The sequence below is a fragment of the Prionailurus viverrinus genome, chromosome B4, assembly GCF_022837055.1.
Source record: "Prionailurus viverrinus isolate Anna chromosome B4, UM_Priviv_1.0, whole genome shotgun sequence".
Classification (NCBI taxonomy): Eukaryota; Metazoa; Chordata; class Mammalia; order Carnivora; family Felidae; genus Prionailurus; species Prionailurus viverrinus.
The window spans coordinates 73,829,298-73,845,672 of NC_062567.1; positions in this window are offsets into that span (position 1 = coordinate 73,829,298).

Below are 16,375 nucleotides of genomic sequence, written 5' to 3' on the forward strand. Positions count from 1 at the left end.
TAATAAATAAACGTTAAAAAAAATTAAACTGTACCGTCGAGCGGTTTTTAGTATACTCACAAGATTGTACCACCATCACCACCATCTAATTCCAGAATACTTTCATCACCACAGAAAGAATCCCTGTGCCCTTTAGCAGTCCCCCCTCTTCTCCCTCTCCCTGGTCCCTGCCGACCACTAACCTACTTACTACCTCTGTGGATTTGGCTCCTCGGGATATTTCATATAAATGGAATCATGACATAGGTGGCCTTTTGTGGCTGGCTTATTTCACTTCGCATAATAGCGTGAAGGTTCATCCATGCGGGTTGCATGTGTCAGGATTTCCTCCCTTTTTAAGGCTGACTAATATTTCATTGTATGGATACATGACTGTGTTTATTCATGCAGCTGTTGATGGACATTGGATTGTTTCCACCTTTGGCTATTGTGTACCATGCTGCTGTGAATACTGGCATACAATGATCTGTTCAAGTCCCCGTGTTCCATTCTTTTGGGTACACAGTGGAATAGGAGTGGAATTGCTGGACCATATGGTAATTCTATATTTCACTTTTTGAGGAACCACCACACTGTCTTCTACGGTGGCTGCACCATTTTAAATTTCCACAAGCAATTTATGGAGGTTCTAATTTCTTCACGCATTGCTAACACTTGTCTGTTTTTATTACTATTATTATTATTATTATAGCCATCCTAGTGGGTGTGAAGTGGTATCCCATTGTAGTTTCTATTTGCATTTTCCTAACGACTAATGATGTTGAGCATCTTTTCAAGTGCTTACCAGCCCTTTTCTATGTATTTATAGAGAAATACCTATTTTTCTTCTCTCTATATATAGACATTTTTAGAGAAATATTTATTCAAATCCTTTGCTCATTTTTTCCTTTTTTTAAATTTAAATTTTAGTTGTAACATACAGTGCAATACTGGTTTCGGGAGTAGAATTCAGTGATTCATCACATACGTACAACACCCAGTGCTCATCACAACAAGTGCCCTCCTTAGTGCCCATCCCCCATCTAGCCCATCCCCCACCCACTCCCCTCCATCAACCCATAGTTTGTTCTCTATCATTAAGAGTCTCGGGGCGCCTGGGTGGCACAGTCGGTTAAGCGTCCGACTTCAGCCAGGTCACCATCTCGCGCTCCGGGCGTTCGAGCCCCGCGTCAGGCTCTGGGCTCTGGGCTGATGGCTCAGAGCCTGGAGCCTGTTTCCGATTCTGTGTCTCCCTCTCTCTCTGCCCCTCCCCCGTTCATGCTCTGTCTCTCTCTGTCCCAAAAATAAATAAACGTTGAAAAAAAAAAAATTAAAAAAAAAAAAAAGAGTCTCTTGTGGTTTGCTTCCCTCTCTTCTCTCCCCCCTCTTCCTATATGTTCACCTGTTTTGTTTCTTAAATTCCACATATGGTGGAATCACATGGTATTTGTCTTTCTCCGACTGACTTCTTTCACTGAGCATAATACACTCTAGCTCCATCCGTGTCATTGCAAATGGCTGCTCATTTTTAAATTGGGTTATTTGTCTTTTCATTTTTGAGTTGTAAATGTCCTTTACATATTTTGAATCCTGGATTCCTAATCAGGTATGATTTCAAATACCATCTTCCATTCCATCAGTTATTTTTTTCATTTTTCTTGATGGTATTCTTTGAAGTACAAAAGTTTTAAATTTTGATGACACCCGATTTTTTTTTTAATTTATTGCTTGTGCTTTAGGCGTCATATCTAAGAAACTACCCACTCCAACTTCAAAGAGGTTAACTCATATGTTTTCTTCTGACACTTTTATAGTCTCTTACATTAGGTTTTTGATCATTTTGATTTAATTTTAGTCCAGGGGTCCAAATTCGTTCTTTTGTGTGTTAGATAACCAGTTGTCCTGACGTCATTTGTTGAAGAGATTATGATTTCCTCACTGAATTGTCCTCACATCTTTGCTGAAAATCACTTACCCGCAAGTAAATGGGTTTATTTCTGGACTGTCAAGTCTATTCTGTTGATCTGTTGCATCTATCTACACACTCTTGATACTTGATATGGAGTACTGCAGCTTTGTAGTAAGTTTAAGTCAGGAAGTGTGACTCCTCCCACTTTGTTCTTCCTTTTCAGGATTGTTTTGGCCATTGTGAAGCATGAATTACTTCTATAGAAAGAAAAAAATTACTATTAAAAAAATCCTTAAAACATATTTAAGTCATTCCAACCCAAAAACTTTTCCCAGACTCTCCTTTCAGGATCTGCCTTCTTCTGGACGTTTCATTAGTAGAGTGCGTCTCTTATAGCATCTTGTACTCTCCTGAGCTTGTTGGAATCACCAATCTCACTGAAAGACAAGCTCATTGAGGGTAAGGATGGTGTCTTATTTACTTGAGAATATGTCCCATGGCCCCTGGCTTGGAGCCTAGGACTATGGTGGGGTTGAGTATATGCTGTGTGCATAAATGAATGAGTGAATAAATAAATGAATGCTGTTGAGTCATATACACAGTTCATACTCTGATCAGAACCTGGGCAAACATCCTTTACGAAGAAGGACTTAGGAAATGTATTCATTAAATTCACGGTTACACCTCTATTGACGAGTGTAGTCATGTCACATGAGGTTTCCATAGTTTATTACAGTCATTATAATGCTTGTCAATAAGAGAAAAATGTGCCCAAATTACCCGAGGAATTATGTGCGAATTGCATACTCAGGCATTCCACAGACAGGGCCTGGCTTCAATCAATACTGTAACAATGACAGGTCTTATCAAAGCATCAGAACTTGCTTAAAGTAAAAGATTATTAGCCTTTGTATTAGCCCTCCAAACAGGGCTCTTAATTAATCCGCTAATGATTTTCTTTGTTTAGAGGGATTAGCCCGGATCAATCCTAATATGTGCTCCCAGAGCTATATGCATATGCTTGTCCCTCAAATGGTTCTTTGGAGAGCTGAGGTTTGAGTCCCTGCCCTTGGGGAGCACACAGTTCAGGAGTGGAGGAGGCACACACACTACTCATCTGAGTCAGGGGGCTGAGTGCTGGCTCACGAGCGGGCCCAGAGCAGGAGGGCAGGAGTAATTCTGGCTGGGAGGCAGGGAGGTGTCAGACCACATCAGACCTTTGAACTGAGCCTGGAAGTCTGCCTAGGATGTTGTCAGGTAGAGACAAGGACTGGAGGGTTTCGGGCAGAGGAGGCAAGGTGTTCCAGGCAGATGGAACAGCTAGAGCAAAGGCATGTTGGCAGGCACACACAGGCGCCCATACACACTCTTGCGCTCAAATGCATCCTTCTCCCAAGAACTGGGCAAGTCAGAAATTGTCTGAAAGATGTTATTATGTCCACCTGAGTCAGCACACAGCTCAAATTCCTACCAGGCTGTGGATTCCAGCTATCCTTTCCTCAAGAGGGCTTTCAATGTCTGCCATCCCCTTGCCTTCCTTCCCATCAAGGCAGGCCCTCTCTCTGTCACCAGTTGGACATTCTCCTTAGGGTCCTTACTCACTGCAGATTTTGGCACTAATCCCAGGAGGCCTGGCATGAACTGGGCCAGAGGAAACCGGTCCTGATGAAGCTTGGGTGTTGCAAGATGCGGACTTTTCCATCTGCCCCTGCTGGGGCCATTGGCTGACTGGCCAAGCTGTGGGGGCAGGGAGAGCCTCCATAGCACCATGGACAGCTGATGGGGGTGGGGGGGGTGGCTTTGTCCAGTTTTTCAAGCATTGGTTTAGAAACAGTCCCAATGTGCTTTCTTCCATCCAATCAATGACAGGTATTTATTGATCACACTCCTTTTAAAGTTTTTAATTGGCATATTACAAACATATAGTAAGATGCACAGGTCATTAGTATACGGCCTGATGCATTTTCACCAACTGAACACACCTGTGTAACCGGAACCAGGATCAAGACGCTGAACGTGACCAGCACCACAGAACTCCTCTTATTCCCTCCCTGGCACCGCCTACCCCAAGGATAACCACTGTCTGGCTTAGATCAATTTTGTCTGATTTTGTACTTTATATAGATGGAGTCACATAGTATAAACTCTCTTGACACTTACTCTTTTTTTTAATTGAGATAATTGACATATAACATTATATTAGTCCCAGGTGTACAACATAATGACTTGAGATATATAGATATATAGATATACATATACGTACATACATATATATATATATACTGAAATGATCACCAATCTAGTTACCTTCTATCACCATACCAACTGACAGGTGTTTTCGTCTCGTAATGAGAACTTTTAAGATTTACTCTCTTAGCAACTTTCAAGTACATAATACAATAGTATTGACTGTAGTCACCATGCTGTACATGATGCCCCATGACTTACCTATTTTATAACTGGAAGTTGGTACCTCTTGACCCCCTTTACCCACTTCACCCAACCCCCAACTCCCTCCCCACAGCAGCCAATCTATTTCCTGCGTCTATGAATTTTGTTTTGTTTCTTAGATTGCACACATAAGTGAAATCATACAGTATTTGTCTTTTTCTGACTTATTTTTACTAAGCATATTATCCTCAAGGCCCATCCATAGTATGGATTTTCTTGGCAGTCTTTTTTTTTTTTTTTTTTCAACGTTTTATTTTATTTTTGGGACAGAGAGAGACAGAGCATGAATGGGGGAGGTGCAGAGAGAGAGGGAGACACAGAATCGGAAACAGGCTCCAGGCTCTGAGCCATCAGCCCAGAGCCCCACGCGGGGCTCGAACTCACGGACCGCGAGATCGTGACCTGGCTGAAGTCGGACGCTTAACCGACTGCGCCACCCAGGCGCCCCAGTCTTTTTTTTTTATTGAGGTATAATTGTGATCCAACATTATATTAGTTTTAGGCGTGCGACATAATGCTTCAAGAGTCGTATACACTGTGAAATGATCGCAGTAAGTCTAGTTACTATCCATCACCATACCAACCAATTTGTTTCTTGTGGTGAGAATTTTAAGATTTACTGCTTTAGCCACTTCTACATATGCGACACAATATAGCTGACTATGGGCACCATGTTTGAACAAATAGATTAGTCAAAGACTCTGAAGAAGGTGTTAGAAAGACTGACTCTCATAAGGAATAGGGGCCCACAAATGTAAAATGGAGTAAATCATGTGTATTGGCGGGGGGGGGGGGGGGGGATTAGTCTCTGTGGTCTCTGGGAGGATGGAGAGGGCAGGTGGTCTGGTGCAAAGTGCTCTGGTCTAGGACTCAGAAACTTGCATTCAAATTTGATAATTACCTGCTGTGCAACCTTGGAAAATCTCTTTCCCTCTCTGGACCTCAGCTGCATCCTCTGCAGGGCTGGAGTGAATAATAATATGTATCTTTTCACCACCAAAGACACCCTCTGTTATTTATTCCTACCCCCGACTGATGCCACGGACTTCACCTTTTGAAAAATGTTGCTGACTGAGCACACCGCATGTGAGTAATGATTAATTTGTTTCCTTGTTTTCTGTTAATGGGCAATGTATGGAGCCAACTCAGATCTGTACCAGATAGCAAGCGGTGCCACCCCAGGTCGACAGAATTCCAGGAAAAAGCAGAGGCTCTTTAAGGCTGAGTTACTTGACTGCAGCTTCCTTCACGTCAGGGAAATCTTCAAAGCCTGGTGCACCTGATGAATTGTAGTGAGTAGCCTGAGAACCCCCATCCCAGCCTTCGTGCCGCCCTGAGCCCGGGAACTATCGACGAGACAAACGACCACTAACTTTCCTTCCAGCTCTCATGAGCCAAAGGACTGGGGGTTGCCCAGCTCCCACTGGAATTGACTGCAGAGTTGTGAAGTGAGGACCTCCTCCTCAGGGTGGCCTCAACCCCCACCCCCACTCTGTGCCCACAGCGGGCCCTCAGGGGCCCAGGGCTCATGTTGCTCCAGAGGACTAGTTGGAAGGGGCTGATAGAACTCGAATCCCTGGAGCACTGTGATAATCGCCTTCTGCGGCTCCAGGCCGTCTGCGCCAGCCTGGGGAGAGAATTCCAGTGTTCTTTTCAGGAACAGGACTTGCCACCTCCTTCAGGGACTGCCTCCTCCTCCGGTCCCAGCTTCCCAGAGCTCAGGCTCTGGGGTCCCACTCCACTTTGTACACCCCCAAGAGCTCTCTGCAGAGAGTTGGGAGGAGTACGATGTGGTCAAAGAGAGCTTCTTGGCAAAGATATGATGTACAAGAAGGAGGGGCAGAGCTCTATGGAACGAGGTGTTGTGGGGTGTCATTGTGACTTGGACGGCCTCCACGCAGTATTCTGGGCAGTATGAAGGGATGCAGGAACCCTAGGAGTCACCCCTAGAGGAATGAAGTAACCAGAAATCCTCAGGGGTCAGTGGCAGCGGTGGTTGTGGCGAGGGCATCGGTTTCAGAATTCAGTACATCTTGGTTTGAGCCCCAGGGATGGTTGTTATCACCTTGAAGATGGCCTAGAACTGAGCCATGAATAGCAGTTTCTGGGGGGGGGGGGGGGGCTGGGAGGTGTGAAAGGTCAGCATCACCTACGGAGCTTTCTCAATGGGTAGGTGCCACCCCTCCCCGTTCTCACCCCTACATAATTCGGACCGTACGACCTCCAGCCTCCGGAGAGGTTGACATTTGTAGTGTTAAAGCCCTCCCGGCAATTCCGATCCATCCCTGACACTTTGTCTTTCTCCCCCAGAACAACTGTCCAGGAAGGTCATCGGAAAAGGAACGAGATACTCGTCCTCTGAACTAATTAGACCGCCAGCAGCCCAGCCCGGTCCAATTCAACCAACTCGCCCATTGATTCAAAACATTTCTTGTTGAGCTTCTACACTGGGCACGGCCATAGGCCCAGTGTCAGAGACCCAAGACCCCGCTCTTGCACCATCCATAGCGGGGAAGGCAGGCCAGCTCAGAGACATCACAGTGTCGTGACAGCTCTGTGATAAGGAAGGCCCAGAATACTCTAGGAACACCTAGAAGGGACAGTCTTGGATGATTAGGAAAAGCTCCTTGGAGGAAGAAAAGGCCGGGAGCCAGCCAGGAGGGTGGGGAAGGCCTTTCAGGAGGGAGCTACCACGCACAGCCTGGAGGCGAGAACAGAGACTGTTCAGGGAAGTGCAGGTCGTCCCAGGCTCAGCCTGGGTGGTGTCAGACGATTCTGGGGAGACCCGGGGGGGGGGGGGGGGGGGGTGGAGTTTATCCTGTAGAGGGAGGGGAGTGCAGGCTGGGAAGGGTTCTGAGGGAGCCGATGTTGTGGGGGAATAGATGGGGTCAATGCTGCGCTGGGGAATAGATGGGCCTGGAAAGAGAGGTCTCTGGGGTCAGGGGCTGGATCCATTGATTGTTCAGGGGATCAGAGCAAAAGATGCCGAAGGCCTGAACGAAGAGAGCATCCATGGGGCCAGAGAAGGGGGGCTGGGTTCCTCAGAAACACAACCCCAGCTGTGGCTGACCCCTCCTGAGAGGCCTGCTTCTCCCCTGCAGAGGGGCTTGTTCTGGAAGCCTCGTATCCAGCTTTCGCCATCTGAGCTGAGTCTGTGTGGCCATCCAGCTTTTCCCTGCTCTTGTCCCTCTCTCTGCTTCTCTTCTCTCTCTCCCACCTAGTCTTCCAGAATCCGTTGATAAGCCTTCCTATTTCCTCAGCTTTGTCCTTAAACCTCCCATCCACCTGCCGGAAGCCCAGCTCTCCTCCTGTGCGAGGAAGGTCCTCATCTGTTCTGCCCAAACGCCTCCCCACCTCCACCTGAGTCAGTCCCTCCCATAGCCACAGCCTGGAGTTTGTCATTCCTCAAATGCCTGCACTTCTCAAAGCTTAAACACTTGGTTCATTGGCCACATCCCTCTGTGCTTCTGATTCTGACTCCTCATTCCTGCCTCCTGTCCCAGAATCCTGCTCACCTAGACCTACATTTTGCCTGTACCTTCTCCCCTCGACCCAAGACCCTCTGGCCTCACAATGTCCCCACCCCCTGAGCCGCTGCCCAGGGGACCCACCTGGCTGCCTTCCTGGCCTCCAGCCTTTGGGCTGCCTCGCCCACCTGGAGAGCAGCAAGCCACCATGGCGAGGCGGCCTTACTTCAGATGGGCCCTTTCCAGGGCTCCCCACAGGTCCTCTCTCTGCCCTCTCTCGCTGCAGCTCTTTCTGGGCCTCTCCAGTGCCCTCTGGCCCCCACCTTTCCCAGCTCCTCTGAGCAGCTGACCTTCCTCTTCATTCCCGAAGAAAGCAGAAGCGCTAAGATGGGAATTCCCTCAAGCTCTTGCCACGCACCTTCATGTTGCAACATCACCCATACCCTGCCTTTCTTCCTTCTGAAACACATGTTTCCCTCCTCCTGACAAGAACCAGCCTGGGGGCTGGACCCCAGCTCCTCCCTCCTCCTGGGGCAGGGAGCACCATCCGTCATCCCCTCCCTCATCCCTCTCTCCAACTGCACATTCTTCCCAGCTCCTCTGTGAGCATTGAAACTCCCCCTGTCCTCCCCTCCGTCTCCCCTCCCATTCACTCCTACCCATCGCCTCCGGCTTCTGCAACTCCCCAGAACCTTCTCCTACCCGTCCCAGAAGTACCCCAACATGAGAACATCAGAACGCATCCCATCATTTATCCCCCAACCTGCTCCTCCTCCAGTGCTCCCCATTGGTAAAAGGCAGCAGGGCTCAACTACACATCTGGAGTTACTCTGAACTCACCCGTTCCTCCACCCCATATCCCACCACCCACCAAGGCCCCTGGAGGCTCTTCTCTAACGTGCCCAGAACCCATCATTATGCCGTTATGTGTCCAGGACTTACCTGCAATCTCTTGGTGTGTGATCCTTTCAGCTATGTGTTCAACAAGCCCATCCTGGGCAGCACTGATGGCCTCACGTTCACACATCCAACTCCGACAGATGCCCCGCTTTGCCACCTGACTCCTTTCATCCCAATACCAATGACTGACCTGAACTTCACCCTTATTGACCAACCCTGTCTTACCTCCTAAGCCACCTGGGAGTTTGGCCGCTCTGCCTCCCTTGCCGTGTCTGGTTTCTGCTGGTCTCATCCTGACTATCAGTGTCACCTGGATGAGGTGTGGTGGCTCTGAAGGCTCAATGGCCTCAGTGGCAGTACGGAGAGACCATCTGAGGTGGGGCTGCCGGGGGTAGCGGCTCTATTAGAATTCCCTTAGGGACACGTACGAATTTATTCATTCAGTAAACATTTATTGACCACTTCCAACATGCCAGGCACTGAGCTAAGCCCCAGGGATACCTCAGGGAGCAAAAAATACACAGGTCCTCCTTTCTCTCCAGGAGCTGACAGTTTAGTGGAAGAGACATTCATCCTATAAACCTCATTATTACGACCAAGACGAGCGCTCCACCAGGACGGCACGTGGTGGTCAAGCACGTAATGGGGGCTTGATTCTCTCTGAGGAAGTCACGGTTCCCCTGAGACCTGAAGGATGAACTAAAAGAAGACAGGAGTGGGGGCGCCTGGGTGGCTCAGTCGGTTAAGCGGCTGACTTCGGCTCAGGTCATGATCTTGCGATCCGTGAGTTCGAGCCCCGTGTCGGGCTCTGTGCTGACAGCTCAGAGCCTGGAGCCTGTTTCAGATTCTGTGTCTCCCCCTCTCTCTGACCCTCCCCCGTTCATGCTCTGTCTCAAAAATAAATAAACGTTAAAAAAAAAATTTAAAAGAAGACAGGAGCAGGGCACCTGGTGTCTCAGTCCGTTAAGCATCCGACTCTTGATTTGGGCTCAGGTCACCATGTCACAATTCGTGAGTTCTAGCCCAGCGTCAGGTTCCGTGCTGACTGTGCAGTGTCTGCTTGGGATTCTCTCACCCTCTCTGCCTCTCCCCAGCTTGGGCTCTCTCCCTTTCTTTCACTCTCAAAATAAATAAACTGAAAAAAAAAATTGGGGCACCCGGGTGGCTCAGTCGGTTAAGCGGCCGACTTCGGCTCAGGTCACGATCTCGCGGTCCGTGAGTCCAAGCCCCGCGACGGGCTCTGTGCTGACGGCTCAGAGCCTGGAACCTGCTTCAGATTCTGCGTCTCCCTCTCTCTCTCTGCACCTCTCCCACTCTCTCTCTCTCTCTCTCTCTCTCTCTCAAAACCAAATAAACATTAAAAAAAGTTTTTAATAAATAAAATAAAAATAAAAGGAGACAAGAGGGATGTGCATCCCAGGTAGCAGGACCAGCATGTGCAAAGGCCCCGGGGGAAAGGAGAGGCAATACAGGGACCCGGAAGTCCTGCATAGCATACGCTTTTGTTTTTTTGCTTGTGAAATAACATAATGCAAAATTCACTACTTCATCCATCTCCAAGTGTGCAATTCAGTATTGTTGGTAAGTTCACAATGTTGTGCAACCACCACTGCTATCTAGTTTCAGAATATTTCATCAGTTCAAAAGGAAACCCTGCGCTCATTAAGCAGTCACTCCCCCTGCCCCTCTTCCCCCTGGCCCCTGGCAACCACTCATCTACTTTATGCCTCTATGGATTTGCCTATTCTGGACATTTCGTATCAGCGGACTCACCAGTTTGTGGCTTTTCGTGTCTGGCTTTTCTCACTCAGCCATAATTGAAAAGGTTCATTCACATTGTAGCAGGTACCAGCACCTCATTCCTTGTTACGACCGAATCATATTCCATTGTATACATAGACTCCATTTTGTTTCTCCATTCGTTTGTGGAGGGATATTTGGGCTGTTTCCACCTTTCAGCTATCGTGAATAGAGTTGTTACGAACATGTGTGTACAAGTTTTCGTTTGAATGTCTGATTTCAACTCTTTGGGATATATACCTAGCGGTGGAATTGCGGGGTCATGCAGTGACTCTGTGTTTAACTTCGTAAGGAACAGGACACCCTTAGCCTCGCACTCGTGTGACCTCACTTAAAATCCAGTTGTGCGGCATGACAGGGGCAAAGGTGACATCTGAAAGTAAACCCTGTTCTTTTCCAATATTTTCAGTTTCTTTTCATCTCCTCTCATTCAGGTCGTTCAAAGTGGAGGAGAGCAGGCTGGGAAAGTCCATCGAGGAAAGTGCCCCTTAGACTGAGAAACTGCCCCATGCAGGCGGCCCGGCCAGCCCAGGGATCTTTGTCAGTTTTGTTGCCTGATGTAGCTCAAGCCTAAAACAGTGGTTGGCGCACGGCTGGGGCTCAATAACTACTTGTTGCATGAATAAATAAATACAATGAACTGCTTCAAGTGCCCTAAGATCCCAAGGAAACAGACATTCATCAGCTAGAACCAGAGAGAATGGACCAACATTGCAGCCAGAAGGTAGGTGGTCAGATCAGGAAAGGATTTCCCGGAACCATGGGCCCTGAGCCCTTGGGGGAAGCCTCCACTCCTGTTTTTGAACACTCACCATGTGCGGGCACTTTTACATTTGTTCACCTGGAAGCTAGGAGAGCCTGTGTGGCTTTGAATCCCATAGCCAGGCAGCCTCAGAGGTAGAATCGGGATCCAGGCCACTGGACATCCAGGCCTTGCCTTGCTCCCTTGGTGGGGACAGAGGTCCCTCCAACCTGAGGCCAGAGCTCAGCTCGGAGCATGCCCGGGGGTGCGGTCAGCCCGAGGGACTCCCAAGGGGCCCTGAGAGGTGCTATAGGGAATCCTCAGCCCTCCCTTCCACCAGCAGAGGCTGGAGGGAGGAGGGAAGGATGGCAGCCGAGCGTGACAATTGGAGGCTAATATTGAATTGCAGCAAAATGAGCAGAGCATTAGCTGCCCCACCTGGACCCACCCCCAGAGAATACCAAGGCCTGGGCTCGTGCTCGTGAGAAGCTGGCAGGCCCAGTACCAGGCGGAACTGTGGTTGGATGAACAGGGGTCATGAGGCGGTGACTGAGGCCGCAGGTGGAAGACATAGTTAGTTTGGCTGAGTTAGAGGCTCTCCTGGGCCCTCCACCCAGGCCTGGGTGTCCTACATTCACAGCGTTCCTTTTAGGTTCTGGGGGCAAAGCTGGGGGCATCAGAGCCAGGCTGAGATGCTGTCCCAGGACCCTGCCTTCAGGGAGCGTGGGGGAGAGGGGGATAGGAACATACCAAACACCCGGAGTTCTGGGGCGTGGGGAGAGGGAGGCGGCCTTGATTAAGTCAAGGAAGGCTTCTTGGAGGAAGGTGAAGGGTGTGGGGCTGGGTTGGGATCCAGGAAGATCTGACTTAGCTACTTCCTAGCTGTTTTGACCTTGGGTAAACAGAACATTCTACAAACATTCTTTGGAGTGTCTACTACATGCCAATCACCTGCTAAGCATTGGGACTACAAAGGTCACTTTGATCCGGTTCCTGCCCTCTGAGCTTAGCCACTCAGCCCGGACAGCATGGTCTGTGCCGTCATAGAGGTGAGGCAGGGGGCTGTGGAGTAGGGACAGAGGAGGTAGTAGCCAGCTGAATGTCCTTGAGCCTCCCTTCCCCTCATCCTTAAAATGGGACGGGTACCCACTTCACCACATAGTTGAGATGACAGGTGGAGAGGAGTGTGAGCCTAGCACCTCGCATGGTGGACGAGCAGGGCAGGTCTCCAGGAGAGTGTGACGCTGGCAGAGGCCGACGGAAGGACAAGAAGGGGTGTAGCGCCAGGGTGGGAGGAAGGTAGGCGTGACACCACGTGGGGAGGAGAGGGCCCCTGCACAGAATCTCAACAGGGTCCCACAAGTCACCTGATCGCTGGAGCCCACGGATGCTGGAGGCAGGCACCCGGGAGCCAGGGTGGTTTAGCTGCAGCTGTTCTGAGTGGGGAGTCAAACAGGTTTGGGTGACCTTTACGAACAAGGTCGTGGGGCGCTGCCCGCCACCCTTCCCGCTCGTTGCCACCCCCTTCTCTGGTAATGACCCGGGCACGACCTGGCATCTGCAGCCCCTCGCTCTCCCTGTAGGGCAAAGATACCAGCTCTCCTGGCCAGCTGGCAGATACTGTCCCACTCTGCCCTCGAGCCCTGTGGGAGGGGCTTCCTGGGGTGGATGAAACCCAGGGAGCTGTGGGGCCACCGAGGCACCCTTTGAGGCCTCCAGCCTCCAGCCTCCCCCTCCCAGGTGGTTTCCCCTCTGCTAGCACCCACAGTGGCTCCCAGCTGCTCTGCCTGTAAAGGAGGCTGCCCTGGGCTTCTCCAGGTGGCGGAGCTGTATGGGACCCCATCAGTCAGCTTCTCCAACCCTCCCCCTTCATTCAGAAACTCCTGCCTCAGCTTCCCCGGTGTTTGCTCGGTCTTTGTTGGACCCCAAGCAACTGGGAACTCACTACTTCACAAGGCAGGGTTATTAGGGAGGCCCCCCTGCCCCCAGCCCCTTACGCACACCTGATCCTTTTCAAATGAACACAAACTTGTTCCTGACCTTTCCTCACCCCACCGGACACAAATGCACACACTCACTCTCTCTACCCAAGCTCTGAGCTCTCTCCTGAATCAGGTCCCTGAAGAACGCCATGCGGCTGCAACAGAGAAGGTGCAGGACAGGCTTCAAGGGGGCTTGGAGGGACAAGAACTGATGGTTTTGCTCATTTATTCACTGGATGAGCATTAATTGAACACCTACAACGTGCCAGACCTTGCCCTAGCCGCTGAGGGCACAGCAGCGAGCAAACCCAGATATGGTCTGGGAACTCACAGTCTAGAGGAGGAGGCAGACACTGAGCAGATCATTATGAGCCTCTGATTGATACAAAAGGGCAGGGCACACCACTGGGTGGGTGGTCCTAGGAGTGTGTGCTCCTGGGGCTATAGGAAGCCTCCCCAACGAGAAAGTGATTTTTGAGTCAGGATCAAAAGCAGTATTTTTCAAACTATGGGGGGCAACCCATGAGTGGGTCATGAAATCAATTCAGTAGTTGTGACCTAAATTGGCTTTTTAGTGAAATAGAAGAGAGGAGTTTAGAACCTCACAGTTAGGGGACGCCTGGGTGGCTCAGTCAGTTGAGCGTCCAATTCTTGGTTTTGGCTCAGGTCACGATCTCACGGTTAGTGAGACTGGGCCCCACGTCAGGCTCTGCCCTGACAGGGTGGAGCCTTCTTGGGATTCTCTCTCCACCTCTCTCTCTCTGCCCCTCCCCTGCTCGCTTTCTCCCTCGAAATAAATAAACTAAAAAAAAAAAAAAAATGTTCCTAACCTCACAGTTAGGAAATGCTGTTTAGGAAATGCTAGTTTTACTTATCTATAACCATATCTACATCTACATATCCATCGACCTATTGAGCTAATGTCTATGGGTTAGGATATTGAGTGTCTTCCCGCAGGCCTCAGTCAAAAAGGCTGGCAAGTCCCCGGCCTGGAGTTTGAGGAAGAGTTATAGTGAGAAAACAGCGGTGGCACTTGTTCCTGGCTGAGGGAACAACACTCATCAGGGCCCAAAAGGAAGGAGTGTGGAAGGAGGATGTGTCAAGCCCAAGGTCCTGCCTTGTCCTGTGGGCAGTGGGGGGCTCTGGGAGGCTAGGTGAGATCCCGTCTTCCTTATCCCCATGCCCCAACCCACGGAAGGAGACAGACGACAGGGGGAAGCTGTCTTTGCATCTCCCCAGGAGCCGGGACCTGCAATCTTCCCTGCCCACCCCCCTTCCCCTGGGGGCCTTGGCAATCAGGACTGTCTGACCTTTGAGGTGGGGTTTGGAGGACAGAGTCAGCTGATCAATGGGACAAAAACCTGAATTTCTGAATCTGACAGACCTGTATCCATAGCTCATTTCCTCTACTTACCAGCCATATGAGTTCAGGCAACTTTTACAACCTCTCTGGGACTCAGTGTCTTACTGTATAAAAATGGGGCTAGTATGACTCCTCCCCCAAATTCCTTGTAAAGGCTTAGTCTGAAACCCAGCTGTCCTTGGGCCTTCAGTCCTCTGGGTTCCCCCTTTGCTTTCAAATAGAATAGGGTTGGGGCACCTGGGTGGCTCAGTCGGTTAAGCGTCAGACTTTGGCTCAGGTCATGATCTCATGGCTTGTGGGTTTGAGCCCCGCATCGGGCTCTCTGCTGTCAGTGCAGAGCTCGCTTCCGATCCTCTGTCCCCTCTCTCTCTACCCCTCCCCTGTTCACTGTCTCCCTACCTCTCTCTCTCACAAATAAATAAATAAACATTTTTAAAAAAATCTAATAGACTAGGGTTGCAGGGACACCTGGGTGGCTCAGTAGGTTAAGCATCTGACTTTTGATTTCAGCTCAGGTCATGATCTCACGGTTCGTGCGTTCAAGCACAGGCTCTGGGCCGACAGTGCAGAGCCGGCTTGGGATTCTCTCTGTCCCTCCCCTTCTCTCTCTCAACTCTCTCTCAAAATACATAAATAAACTTAAAAAAAAAAAAAGAATAGGGTTGCCAGATTTAGCAAATAAAAATATAGGACACCCAGTTAAATTTCAATTATAAATTAACGAATAACTTTTGAGTATGAGTATGTCCTAAATATTGCCTGGGAATATACTTATGCTAAAAATGTATTTGTTACTTACCTGAAATTCACCATACTCAGGCATTGTATATTTTATCCGCAGCCCTACATGGAAATCCAATGGCTCACCCTCTGTCCCAGAACTGCACAGACCTGATGCCCCACAATACTCCCCAGGCCTCCTGAGGGGTTGAGCCCCAGTCTCCCACCTCTCCTGCCACTGCCCCTGGGGCTGCTCTCTTCACTCTGCCCCACTCCAGCTGACCATGGACCTGCCCTGTCCCTCCTCCCTCATTCCCTGAAGGTCTAGCCTCACAGGCTCGGAAGTGTGACCCACTTTTACAGACCTTGTGGGGGGAATGGAAGGCACAGAGCAGGAAACACACCTTATGTCAGCTGTCAGACAGCACCAGTCCTGAATTCTGTCCCTGTGCTCCACATGGCGCCTCCTCACAGGCCCTGCTCCCCACAGGCTCCCTCTCCCCACCTCCGCCTTCCCAGGCTCTCAGCCCCTCCTTCAAGCCACCAGCAGATGATACACAAATCCTTGTTTCTTTATCACCCAGAGTCCTTTAGACTTCTTTTTCACCTCCTTCCCATCTTGATGGGTTCAGAAGGTGAGGTAGGGGTTCACTTTCACAATCAAAAAAGTCCTTTTGAAGCCAGACCCCTGGGGTTCTAACTCTGCGTCCACCCTTACTAGCTGTGTGACCTCAGGAAAATCATTTAACCTCTCTGCCTCATTGTCCTCATCTCTAAAAACTGGGATGATCACATTTAGCTCCTAGGATTGCTGTCAGGGTTAAGAGAGTTAACACTTACAGGAATGTTTAGAGCAGCGCACAACAGAATGAGCACTAATATTTAATATTACAACTGCTGCATTTCGTCACTTCCAAGGTGTAACTTTTATGCTCATTTTAACGCCTCTTACAGTTGTGGTGTCTTACAGCAGCTGGGAATGGCTGGCACTACTTATGCATATTTAAATTGCTCAGGTGATCAGCCCAGGTCATGATCTCATGGTTCGAGTTTGAGCCCTGC